Source organism: Gadus macrocephalus, chromosome 12 (assembly GCF_031168955.1).
Source record: "Gadus macrocephalus chromosome 12, ASM3116895v1".
Classification (NCBI taxonomy): domain Eukaryota; kingdom Metazoa; phylum Chordata; class Actinopteri; order Gadiformes; family Gadidae; genus Gadus; species Gadus macrocephalus.
In genome coordinates this window covers 9,430,025-9,442,455 of record NC_082393.1, presented here as the reverse complement: position 1 = coordinate 9,442,455, position 12,431 = coordinate 9,430,025, and the positions used below count along the sequence as shown (strand labels likewise).

The 12,431-nt window shown below is 41.5% G+C and overlaps 1 long non-coding RNA gene across 2 annotated transcripts; it reads left to right on the top strand.

Moving 5' to 3' along the window:
• Positions 1–2,137: 2,137 nt before the first annotated feature.
• Positions 2,138–12,338, top strand: LOC132468844 (uncharacterized). 2 transcript variants are annotated; one of them, XR_009528275.1, is made up of 4 exons: positions 2,138–4,467; positions 4,712–4,768; positions 9,375–9,423; positions 10,278–12,338. It is a non-coding gene; the product is annotated as an uncharacterized LOC132468844 (long non-coding RNA). The 2 variants fall into 2 exon arrangements; XR_009528274.1 differs by lacking the exons at positions 2,138–4,467; positions 4,712–4,768 and adding an exon at positions 5,921–6,281.
• Positions 12,339–12,431: the final 93 nt, after the last annotated feature.

The window sequence follows — 12,431 nt, the reverse complement described above, 5'->3', positions numbered from 1 at the left end:
GGTGTGGCCCTGAGCAGCTTGCAGCCACGGTACCATTCGCTCTGTTTACAGTGGATGTATCGCAATGGCGAGGCTCACACAGCCTTTAGCCGTGTTCTGTAAATATTCTAGAACACACGGGAGTCCTGGAGCTCTATATCAAAATATTATCATATAGCCTACATAGATATCTATATCATATAATATTATAACGGCCAAAAGATGTGTGAGCCGATATTATGAATCTCAAACGACCGCGTTGGGTTCTCCGACGTTCCTGGTTCTTCAACGTCCTCATCAATGTGAAGTAGACTGAACCACGACAAGGAGGAGAAAGGGATCGTTGCCGGGCAGCGCTTAGGCACCTCCGCCTCCGGCGGTGGTCCCTCAGCGGGTCTCAAGCTGGAGACATTCGCCGCAAACAATCCCTTTCTCCTCATGGGTTGAGCGCATGCGTAGAACTGGGTGCCGCGTTGCGTGTATGTATGCAAATCCAAATTCTCTACCTCAATCCGCACAGCTGAGAACACTTCGGCTGTGTAAGAACCAATTTAGAGGTGTTTATTAATAAGGTGGAGATCTTTTCTTACTTTGGACTTCCGAAGTCTGTAAAACACATATTAGAAGACACTTAAAAAAAAATCGAAAAATAGTCACCATGAGTGTGAAGACCGATTGCGAGTAGCAGTATAAAAGTCAGTCAGTGCGATTGTGATTAGATAGGTATAGCTCTTGGAGAAAATTACGCTTGTGCCGCTGTGATAACCATTGTAGGGCTGATGCGATGATGGGCGTGGGCAGGTACATAATAGTATTTTGGGCCATCGGCCCACCGGGGATGTCCCCGGTATTCCCGATGGCCAGTCCGCCCCTGATGGCAGCCCATAGAACGCCGTGGTCAAAAGTTGTGAAATTTGGCTCACTGATTCAGGACAGTTCCATTATCCCATGGAGCTAATTTGAGGTCGCTAGCCTATCAGCTCTAGCGCCACCAACAGGTCAAAGTTGGATATGCATTCATGTTAATAACTTCTGACCCATTTATCCAATATTCACAAACAAGGTATCATTGGAATCCTTGGGCCAAGCCGAGTTCAACGCACCCTATGACGTCATTTTGCGCCATGATGGATCTTCCGCCATCTTGGTTTATGTCAAAAACCTTCAAATGTATCTCCTATCACAAATTGTATCCAATCATCTCGAAACTTGGCACACATGATCATCAGGCCATGCTTGACAAAAAACATTGAACAGATTTTTAAAATTCAAAACCATTTGGCCGCTACAGCCAATCAAATTTGACGGCAAAGCCGCCAAATAGGAGGTAAGCCAATTTCTCAGCAGCCCTTTGGCATAACCAAACTTGGTACATAGACCCATGACATCATCATGGGGACACTCAATGAATTTGGTGACCATTGACCTCTAGGGGACGCTATAATTAATAAAGATGTGTTTTAACTCCCCTCTTCACATGAGTATATTTCAAACTTATTTTCAATGTCTGGTGATACTCTCAGACCTCTTCATATAGCTAATAAATTATTTCTCATGGCAACATCAGAATTTGGCCGCCATGTTGAAAGTTGTCAAAATCAATAGTACAGATCCACAGGCCACCAATTGTTTCCAATCCTCATGAAACTTGCCATATGATCTTCGGACCAAGCTGAACAAATCTATTAAACAGCTTCTTCAAATTCAAAATTGTTTGGCCGTGACAGCCAATCAAACTTGACGGCAAAGAGGTTCTCAGCAACTCTTTATCATATCATAGCCAAACTTGGTACATAGACTCATGACATCATTCTGGGGACACCCAAACAATTTGGTGACCTTTGACCTCAGGGGGACGTCTAACAGGAAGTGAGCTCATATCTCTGCGAGGCCTTCATGTATCCAAACCAATCTTGTCTCATAGTTTTATGACCCTATCCTGTTGATATAATAATTGATAATTGGGCATCATCAACTTCTATGGGGGCTTTGTTAGCAGCAAATCTATTCCAACCCTTAGAAAGCAACTTCAATGTATTTTCATTGTGATAACCATTTGCCAATAGCTTTCATTGTAGCTGAAATCACTGAGACGGTCAACATTTAGCCACCTAACCGATTATGTCCAGCAAAATTTGTTTATAGAGTCCTATTCTGCTTGGGCCTAAAAAAAAAAATTGTTTGGTTCCGGTTTCCGACCGACCCTGTCAATTCATGTGCGACCGAAATTATTTTATGAGCTTTATAAATTTTTTTTTTTTTTGATGCAAACTATAATTACGTTTTGGTACAGCACCTCTTCATTCTGTACAAGGATGAGCGAATTTTCTCGTTTTTAAATGAAAACAACCTACCTATCATTCGCTGCCGCTGGAAAAAAATAAAATAAAAAAATAAAATAAATTCCCTACCTACCCATGACCTCAACTGACAACCAACAGGAACCAAACTTTTTTTTTTTTTAGGCCTTGACCCCCACATTGCTGCTCGCAGCTATATTTTTAGTTTCATTTTATAGTGGTTAATACTTGAAATGTTATTGTTTGTTTAAATGATACTAATCCGCAACAAATACAAACTAAAGCCATTAATGCAACTAAATGTTTTTGGAACTGACTGAAAAATGGAAAACATTATTATGTGACACGACATTTAAAACTGACGCATTAGTTCGGTCTTTCAGCGTGAACCTCTCAAATCAGCTGCAGCAAATGAAGACAAGCGCGACGTCCCCGGCCCGGGAAGTCTTCTGGCAGGTTGGGAGAGCCTTTCATTACGGATGACTTTGAAGATGTCCGCCATATATAATCAAATCACCTTGTACTCGCTTCTCACAGTATCATTTCAGATGCTTGTTGGTTTTGTGGCTTTAAGTGAGAAAAGACACACGACAGGTGTCTCAAGTAATTAAACAGATAAACAAGCAGAAGAGACACACAAAGCAAAGGAAACCGTCTGAGAGAGTAGGAGATGCCCCTCTGCAATTCATTTGTTTGCTACACAATGGTTTCATTACGTTTCCGATATTACGGAACAATTTCTATAATCAACAACATCTTACAATTCAACTTATTGTGATTGTTTTTCCCAGTTTCTGTTAATTATGAAAGTGTTAAACTTAAGTGTCAAACTGAAGAAACACCAGATTTGAACACAAGCTGTGTTGTCTTGGTGTTTGGCTAAAAGCCATGTATACATATTTCATACGATTTCTAGGAATCTTCTAGGAAACCAGAAAAACAAATGTATCGAGCATTAGGTCTATTTTTATATACAATGTCTTATTATTTTTTTACTTGTTCTCCATCCGCAGGCCAAAGCGCTCATGAGCCAACAATCTTACACAGAGATGTTGAAAAGTAAGCAAGACAAACATTAGGCTGCCTTTTGTTATACATGCTGTTATTGTGATTGGCCGGGTGACGTAAATAAATGTGTGTCGGAACACAAGGGGTTAACAAGAGTCAGCCCGCTTTAGTAGTTGTTATATTTCAATTGCCACACTCTACTGATGGTCATAATGACTTATCAGAATTTAATGGCAGGAGACACAGAACGAGGGCCATTCTTAACCGGCTAAATGATCAGTGATTAACATAGCACTAAAAATAGTTGTATAAGAGCACTTTAACACAAGAGCCATTTCCTTAGCCAAGACAGACATTTGGTGTCTGCTCTATCCATCAAATCCTAGTTTTACATTCTATATTCTAGTTCTTTCCTCAACAGTTCACATGAACTGTGGTCAATGATACATACTGCAGTACTTGTTTGACCAGGAACCCTGTAGCGCTATCCAAGAGAAATACATATGTGTTTCATGAAAATAATACATTTATGAGTTCACAGTACAAGCTACTATAGAATATATTTAAATCTGTGCTTTAATATTTCCCCCTTTTATGTTAAATTGTTATGGCTTAGAATTGAATAGATATTTTCCATCTTTGGGGTTTGGTTAACTGATTGGTGATTACGTCTATATCAATGTTCTAGATTATATTGATCAAATGTGTGCCAACGTTCTGTAGTTTCCAATGGCTCTTTTTGTTGAGCCAGATTGCACACCCTGACATCACAACTCGAATAATCGAGAAGGTGTGGCGTTCATCAAAGCAATGAAACATCTGGAGGAAATAGTAGTGAGTAACATTTAGTTTTGTTGAGTGGATTTAGCTTCAGAGAAATATAAGATATTGAGTCTTTATCGTTATCTTAGTATGATGTTACCTCTGGACGCCAGTATTTTAATTTGTGAGCAAATGGCAGACTTAAAATGGATACTGAGAGTGATCTGATTTTATTGCACCTTTTTGAACCTCACTTTTACCTTCCGAAATTCCTCAATAATTTGACCTAATCCTTTGACTGGGGCCTAATATTGTCCTGTGTTTTAACAGGCAACAGAGGGCAAAACAGAGCTGCAGAGCTTCCTTACCGCAGGCTCTGTTGATTGGAAAACTGAACTGGAAAGAAACAGACATTTAAGTAAGTATACAGTACAGAGTGACTGCAATTTGGTCAGCATTGGCAATGACAAGTCAAGGTTATTTCATACATATTGGATATCAACAATATCTTTATTTATATATTATTTAGTGAGCTGAATTGAATGTTGCCATGGTATACAAGATCAACAAGTCAATTTCCCTCAGCAGCAGCAGCAGCAGCAGCAGCAGCAGGTTAGTTAATATTGTAATATATAATGTATAATGGCGTTCCGTACTTCCAGCTTCCAGGACAGTGTTGCAGACGAAAGAAAGCGGTTCCCACCAAAGCTTATATAAAGGTAAGGTTCTGCCTAGCCTTATCTATCCATAGTCATCACCAAACAAAATAAAATGCACATATTGCAATTTGCCAGGCTTGAAGGACATTAAAGAACCTCTTTCAGATCAGAGATAAGGTTTTCACAAGTATAGAAATTAATTTCCTTTTCCTTCGAGATCTTGTGTAGAATGCATCCCTTTTTGTAGGATGCATTTATGTGGACATTCGTAGCCTGGAGGGCTTAAATAATGAAAAGTTCTGCTGAAGCTGCTCAACAAAGTATGCTACAGTCCCAACTAAAGTCGCTCAAAGTAAGACAATGGTTTATCGATTACCTCCTTCGACATGTGACCCACAAAAAAATGCATTGCTCCCCTTTTTATTGTTGTGAATGGGGACTCTTAAGAATGAATAGATATAATATAACATTTATTGCACCATCGGTTGTTGTGTTGACAGAATGCATCTTTGCACCAGAAGACACTGTGATCATAAGGCCTGGCAGACATCCAGATAGAGCCATCGTAATTTAATTTGCGCGCCCTCTATTTCTTCTAGGCCTCTCAGCGATATCACTTCAATGGAGACTTGTTTACCGCTTTAGATTATCGTTGGCTCCGAGAAACACAACATTTTTCTTACGGTTACACAAACGAGTCAATGAGCAGATTTCCCAGGGATAGAATTAATTTGATTATTTTAGTCACATAATGCCTCCAGCAAAGCCATTCTTGTGATCCAATCACATAATGGGGACTTGTGTGACACTGAATGGAGGACATTGTCTGCAGTCAGGCTTGTTTTCCGATGAGGTTGTTAGAAATTGTTTTAATTAGTTCTAGTGAAACTTGCCGACATACGTGTTGCATTGTGGATCCCCAACCGCAGGAATGTCACATTTTTTATCACATGGTGCTGCCATGAAATGTATCAGTGGTGTGTAAACCTCCTTACAACAACAGAGCTCCAAACACCAGGCCCTTCGTGTGCCAGGGTGTATTTGAACAGAACAGACATTTGTGGGGAGGATGAAGAAGCAGACGAATCATGTTGTTATGGAACACTATTTTACGTGGAACAGATTATTTTTCTGTGTTTTTTTGTTTGTTGACATTCTTGACAATTACCATTCTCAAGCTTGGGGTGTGTGTGTGTGTGTGTGTGTGTGTGCAGTGCAGAATAGGCCTGAATGTACACATATTGAGTAATGAGCCTTTGAGCCAGTAGTTACATAACTTTTTTTCCGTTATTTCTGATGTGCCATTGTTTTATTATGTTGTGGCATTGTAGGGATTATTTCAGCCAGTTTTTTACACAGCAGTTATTAGTGGCTCCCATTAAATCGATGGGTCATGTCGCTAATTCTAACAGACAACACAATCCATTGCAATTCACGGAATTGCCAGACCCACACTCCACTATTTGTAAATGTAAATGCATAAAGGCTTGGCAACTTGCTAAGCGAAGTCGATTACATATAGTAACAGGATAACTGATTGTTTGATTGATTTACCCAATCATTCACTATCTGGGTAAGTAGGAGAAGCAAATTCAAGTTTGAACCTCCCTCCTTTCTTATTTTGTTGAATTAATTTGTCATTTTAGGTTGAAGACTATTGGAAGGTAATTTTTTTTTAATTAAAGTAAGACTCATGCTAATTTTCAAAGGCAAGCCTGGCCTTCTGATGTAGTCTACCAATGTCTTTGGTTAGTAGTTTAGTTTAGTTTAGTTTATTTGTTTATAGTTTTGTGGACAGTCCCCTTTGAGAAGGAGCAGCTTTAGCCGATTTGGCTTATTTCCAGCCGCTGGTGTTCCTTGTTTCCATTATATGTTTCAGATATTGCTTTGTCAAACTCTTCGCAAGGAAAACCCTCCGTAATTCTTCTCCTTACGGTGGTTCTTCTTCTGCTCTTCTTCTTCTTCCTCTGGGGACTGTTAACTGACCACCTGCTCAGGACAATCGGACCACATCCCACAGGAGAACCATCAGGGAGTAGAACAGCTCACATGACTCAGGGTGAGGTGGCTGGAACTGGCCATCCTTAATAACCCCAGAGGCTCAATAGCTGAAGGCACATTCCTCAAAATTGCTGCCTGTTGATATAGAGCCAATACAGTTGAGTGAGGAAGAGTATAACTTGAATAATGATATTGAAATCAGTGCCATGGTTTTAGATTTTTTGATGCACTGAGGTTACTAATCATATAACATTTTAGAAAGAACTCAGACAGCCATCTGGTGGGTTAATTGGATCTGTGGCTTTATGTCCATGATGTGTTTGCCAAGCCTCCACATCGGCCAGCCTGCCGATGCACCAGTACAGAACTACCCTATATAGAGATGGATAGATGACAGACTGAGGTTTAACTGAGCCTTATAATGAGCCACACAACAGAAGAACACCATACTACTGAACTATATGTTTCTACGTATTGCTCAACAAAGACTTGTCAACTGTCTAGGGTCAGGCGATTTTGTCCCGATCTTGTGATTGTGATTAACAGATATCAATTTAATTCATATTCTGTGATGCCTAAACTAAAACAATAAAGCAATTTCTGGGTTGTATTGGTTTGTAATTCGATTTTAATGTTGCGTGTGTGCAAAATTAGATTTATTCATGTTTTTTTAACTATTATTATTATTATTTTTCTATTTATGGCAACCTTTCAAGATGAGCTAATTTAACAGGTCAAAATCGTGATTTAAAATATACAATTAATTGTGCAGCCTTACACATACCTGCAAACTAGTCACCTTTCAGCGAAATTCGCAGTTTTTAACTCAAAATAGGTCATTTATGTGAATCATGCAGATCCGAAGAAATAAGAAAATGTTGTCTTTTCCCTTAATTTTCTTCTGGGAGTACACCAGAATACGTAATTTACATGTTAAAATAGCAAAAAAATTGTCTGGGGGGGGGGGATGCCCCCAAACCCCCTTACAACTGTTTAGGTTGTCAACCCTGTATCCCATCCCTGATGTAACGACGTCCGATCTCCATTAAATAACTATATGGGTAAATGTCATAGTGATGTACCCAAGGTAGTCATTAAACATATGCAACGTAGCGTTACACTTTGTAACACTTTTGCTGTATATAGGGGAATAACTGCCATGTTGTGCGAATAAGACGCAAGGCTTTTCACCTGATCATGGTATTACTGTAGTTGAAATCAATCTTCTTATTTTTTTAAGTTTGCTAGGCCTCATTGTCCTCTGCCTATTGGTCAGGGGCTGCAACTGCAACTCATAACTCGTTAACTGGTGTACGCATCAGAAAGTGGGAGCTAGAGGTCCAGCAAGTCTTGTTGAAGAATGTGTTGGAGAATTACAGAACCCATGAGGAACATTTTAACCTCCAGCACGTCTCCTCCCTCATTCCCCATCATCACCTCCTTTTCCTCGGCTGCTTGTCTCCTTCACCGCCACTATGGTGCTCCCTTTCGGCCTTTTCTCCTGCGTTTGGACTGGCCTGCTTTTGTCAAAGCGAGAGAGCAAAGATTATAGCGCTTACGGCCTCCCCGAAAGGTTAACAAAAGTTTCGCTAAGCATTCTTGAGAAGTCACTTTTGGAGCGCAATCAGCTTCGACCCGGCATAAATCCTCCAGGGTGTAGAGCAGGCGTTCCAGAGACCCACGGCGGCCCTATGTGCTGATGAGCACAGAATTGAAAAAGAAAGGCCATAATAATTCTGAGGCAAGTTTTCCCCAGGCGCAGGTATTGATTATTTGTGTGTGGTGAGAGATTTGGAAAATTCAATTAAAGGAGTTGTGCAAAGGATTCATAAATTCTGGCCCTGCATCCCAACGCCGATACACGGTTACGTTATAAATCAATGTAGCCCGTCACAATATATTTTCTTAGGAGCATAAAAATAAATAACATTGAAACATTTCTGCTTACTGCAGAAACAAATTTATTCTCAACAAAGCCTTTTTTTTAAGTCAGGGCTAAGCACTGACTCGGGCACATCTCTGGGTCTGCAACGCATTTTTATTGCAATTTCTTTTTCCATAAGAGAGTCCTGCACGATATGAATTTTGTGATGACAAAATGAGGGTAAAGGGCTCTGCTCAGCAATATAAAAATTGATCAGGCCACAGATAGGCTAGGACCATGTCGGCCAAGATTTGTACGTCAGCCGTAATGGGCTGTATTAAAACTGAAGATCCCTTAAGATGTCATAAAAGTGATGGGGTCCCCATGTCCCACATTGCCGCGGCAACTCCACGACTCTGCGTTACATCAATCCTCACGGACAAGCCGCAGCCTGCTGCCCACTCATAGACTTTAATGCGTTTTGGATTAAACACACCGTATGTGTGAGCTGTATATTTGCTCTTTGTTGAAGTGAAGCCAGTCGACATTGACACCAGAGGGCATGCAGTGTTCTCAGGCATGATGATTTGCTGGGGAAAAAAATAACAAGGCATTCAATTGACGATCACGTCAATGAGATAAATTAATTGAAGACAGAAGAATCCTTTGATCTGCCCTCGGTTCAGCATCACTGGCTATTATTGTGCAACCAACCATTTCAATGATGGTGATTTTTATATTTAAATGTCCGTTATCAGTGTTTCTGGCTCTAATCAAAGCTCCCATTTTCTCTCTCCGTAGATGGTGCCATGGCAGGTAGCTCTTATGACTTCCTGAAGTCCATTTTGGGGTAAGGTATGACGGTCTAACACATAAGTACAACAGCTATATATTAACAAAGGGCTATTAAGACATTTCTCCCTAAAGTTTAATCTACACGGGTAGTGGCAGAGGGGTGAATCCCGTTTCTTTGCTCCAAGCAAAATCTCAGCCCTAACCCTCGCTGTTGCGCATTCACGCGCAGTGGAGCCGTGTTCCGTGTCCTGAAAGCCATTTTAAGGTAGGGTTAGGGGTAAGGGGGAGGGCTATCATCCCCTCAAATTTGAGATTTTCAATGGGCACACTCAAAGAAACTGAGAACGCTACAGTTATGACTTGCTCCTGCAATGCCTTGCAAGAAAATGGAAAATATTATTCTGGTTTTATATATTATGTTGATCTTGTATAATGTTTGATCCAAAATAAAGTGCAATATTGCAGTTTCTAACACGACTGATAGATGAGTAGAGATGCAGGAGTCCCCTGGTCAGGAAGGAGGACCGGTTGGTTATGTTGTTGGACATTTGCCTCATGGGATTACACAATTATCTGATTGTGAGCATGAATAATATACTTATCAAATCATACCCTGTTTTTCCATGTGGGTAAGGTTGCAATCCTACGACATTCAAACTATACAGTAAAATTCCAGAGACAGATATTGTATCAAAAGGTAAAAAAAAATCTAATTAAAATAAAGATCAAAAACCTGTCAACGACTCCTAATGACGTACTGTCGGGTCTTGAAGGGTTGTCGTCCCAATTCGTAGGGGTAGGATTGAGGGGTAGGGTTAAGTGGTAGGGGTAGAGTTAAGGTGGAGATTTTTGTAGAGCAAAGAAACGAGATTGGGCCTTAAACTCATGTTGAACCTCCCCCCTTTCCAGGTCTTTGCACACAAGGTGTCATGGCTGTCGGCAGGTATTGGAATCGCTCTGGCGTCTTGTGTTACCGCCCGTTGCCCTGGAGACAAGAAGGGAGACAAATGGAATCGGAGCTGTCGGTTTCGAGGCAGAGGTGTCTTGAAAAGGCGTCACTGGACTACGGTTGAGGAGGTGCAGGATTTGGCAGAACCAGTGGTGGAGAGTGAAACCCTGGAAGCCATCGTGTTGGACTGAGTCTACCCTGCTCCGCTAACTCCTCAGGACAGACAAATGTTGACACTCAACTGCATCAATAAAGTTGTTTTCTTGTCCCTTTAGGCAGTGTAGGGCAACTACTGGGGTAACTACACACATTTGTTTATAACACACACACACACACACACACACACACACACACACACACACACACACACACACACACACACACACACACACACACACACACACACACACACACACACACACACACACACACACACACACTTTGGCAGAGCCTGGGAAGGCCCGGGCTGTTCGGCTGCAGCGAGCGAGTCAACTGACCTACGCAGCAGCTGGCGTTCACGGCGACATTTCCTATTTCTGCCCAAGGTGGATCGTGTAGCTCTCACTTTATCACCCTTAGAGGCCGCGTGAAGGACAAAGCTCAGCCGCGGCCATAAACAAAACTAACATTTTCATACAGGCCCCCTTTTTGTTCCGCCACACCATGAGACGTGCTGTAGGCAGGGATACTTGGATTGTACGCAGTGCACCCCAGCGAACCGTCCGCTGAGGCACGTCCGCCACTTCCAATTCAAAACACGCACACACACAGTCATCACGGTTGTTGCCAACGCCGAGAGTAGAGCGGGGTGATGGTGGGGTAGGAGCAGAAGCCAGCACCAACAGTAGGTTTCCACTCTTTAGCGCTAACACGCCATCGCTCCACACCACCGGTCATTTTTTTTACGAGTCGACTTGTGAGGCAGACCAGTGGTCAGCCGAGCCGAGAGCTGAAGTCCAAGTGTCTGGATAATCAGCCCGCCACTGGGCGATGACAGCGGCCTATTTCCCCTCTGCTGCTACTGGCTCCAGCCCTGCACGGGAACAACTTTGTTTGTAATTAAAGGCATGCGATTCCTCTGGAAATAGAAGGTCATAAATCTCATGTATGGAAGAGACTCTCCTATCAATAATTCACATGGGCTGTGAAACGCCGGCGACCTCACATTAAAGATGGCTTAGTTCTGAACCTTTTACTGCATGCTAAATAATGTGGTACTAAAAAGTAAATGTATTTTTGCTCTTTGGCCGAGCCTTCATTTGTTAGTTATTAGCCAAAATGTTTATATTCATCTATAATTATTTTATGTATTTTTTGTGGGTATTGGTGGTTAGTCTTGAAATTGATTGTGCATTTATTAAGATGAGTTGTATGGGTTATGACGGGAGCTGTTGGACATTTTGTTACTGTTTTTCTGTCTTACCCGCCTATTTCTAAAAAAGAGGCTTGAGGGCTTTAATGTCTGAGATTGCAAAGACATACGGGCAACTACAATTTCCCCCCTAGGAATCGAACGACACCACACACACACACACACACACACACACACACACACACACACACACACACACACACACACACACACACACACACACACACACACACACACACACACACACACACACACACACACACACACACACACACACACACACACACTCTCTAACGGTCCCTCTTCTGCCTTAACTCCTAGTCTTATATTGGCTGCACAACCAGGTCCTGCTGCCAAGGAAACACACTCCGCCCCTCGCTGGCCTGATAACATTTATTGTTGTAATGGGATTTTTTAATGCCTGTCATTAACACGCAGGAAACGAAGGTAAAGAGATTGCCTTTTTTTTTTCTCCTGTGGTATTTCAACTTTATGACATCATGCTCAGATATGCCACTTTCCATCATCCCTCTTTAAGATGTGTCGCTGTTTTTTTTGGTTTAAAATGTGCACTTAATTTAGTACAGGACCCCAAGAGCTGTCGTGGTGTTGTGATGGATGGTTCATGTTCAGTAAAAGCCTTCCACAATATAGTTTGTCTAATTTTAGTTTCTAAGAATCATTAATCAGCATGTCTTTTGGACACATTTGGGAGTGCTTTTGTGCCACCACAAAAAAAACG